Raw genomic sequence first — 1,765 nt, forward strand, 5'->3', positions numbered from 1 at the left:
TGTCTTGCTCGAGGACGTGTGGAGACGCAGAATCGAACCTGCAACATTCTGATCGAGAGACGAGTTCAGAGAAGTAAAATAAGCTGCAGCTTCTTTTGTCTCAGTTTCTTTTTTCTTTAGTTTTTAAACCTGAATAATTTCACTGTATTATGAAGTCGCAAACGGAAAACAATACAAGTGCACAAGAAGAATTACACAGTTTTGGTTCTCGCATGATTTCTAGAAATTTTTTTTATAGCCGAGGAAATGTTTTCTTTAGCTCCCTGTGGTTATTCAAAGCGGTTCCAGAACTACAGATATTTTGGTCATTAGAATACAAAGTGGAATATTAGCATGAGCGAAACATAATCAGACTTGTACCAGAGGGCAGGACGACCACTTCCAACTTTCTCCCAGAAAGTGTCCGTTCAGTCACAACCTTTTAAAAGCAGTAAGTCAATGCAACGTGCATCATTAACGTCGTCTTTAACTCCAATGGCTTTTCGTCCCGCTCACTCGAGGTCAAGACGTACGCGACCAGCAGGACTCCCTGCATACCAATTTCATACATGAATCAGTCGTTCAGATTCAATAAGACGTGAAAAAACACTCCTCAAGAGATTTTGCAAAAAGTATTGATCAGAGAGCATCTCACTGCCGCTGCAAACCTCCAGCATGTGAATCTCCCTCAAGCGCTCAGCTGGACTCAGATCTTTTGACCGCGGAGGTCGTTCGAGTTCAGAGAATCGATTTTTATACTCAACTCGTCTGAGGTGATTCAAGCTTTGTGGCGCGAGGCTGAATGAAGCCTTTAGAAAGCGGTATGCATTAACCAGAAGCTGTACTTAATGCTGGTTTATACGACTGAAGATAAAGGCTAAAGAATGGAACGTATTTCATGATGGTTTCAGTTCAGGTAGAATGTGGGACTGTGAGATTTGTGTTACTGCAACTCGGCAGAGAGAAAGCGAGCTGTTTTCATGTTGTAATCAGTTACTGTGTTTCTGCTAAAAGTACTGACAATGTAGTAACGAGCTTCTTGATAACACGGTATAATGCTGAGAATTGCATTATGCCTTGAAGACTCTGCGTCTTCCAAATAACAGTGCTCTTTCTCTTGCCCATATTACACACCGACTGTGACCTGTTTATTTCTTCCTTTATTTTAGCAGAACATGAGCGGTTTCCATCAGCAGAGTCACAGAAGAGGAAGTTCGTCATTTTCCAGTTGATTTGCGAGCTTCTGACTTCTGCTCTGAGTCACTCAGGTGTGACATGATCACTTAAACCAGGGGTGTCAAACATAAGGCACGTGGGTCAAATCCAGTCTGCAAGATGCTAAAATCCGGTCCAGAAATACAAACATATTGACATTTTCATCACGTACACTCAGGGCCACAACAAAGACGACCTTTAAAGTTTAAACTTAGAGGTTATTATGGCACTATTTTACAAGTCTGGCCCACTCAAGATGAAACTGGGACGTATGTGGCCCCTGAACTAAAATGTGTTTGACACCTCTGACTTAAACTATTTTAATTAGCTAATCGTATGCTTGGATAATTATTCAGACTTTTCCTTCATATTTCAAATTTTTAATTTACAGACCTTGAATGCAAAATGAATGGAACATAATTTACTGCAGTTCAGTCTGAGAAACGTATTTTCTGCATGTACAATTGTGCAGAACCATTAATTTGTCAGTTAGTTTAAGTACATATCTTGGCAGATATACGTATATCATGAAAAAGACACTTAATGTTTGAAAAAGGTATTTTGGGCCACA

This window comes from Lipophrys pholis, assembly GCF_963383615.2.
Source record: "Lipophrys pholis genome assembly, chromosome: 3".
NCBI lineage: Eukaryota > Metazoa > Chordata > Actinopteri > Blenniiformes > Blenniidae > Lipophrys > Lipophrys pholis.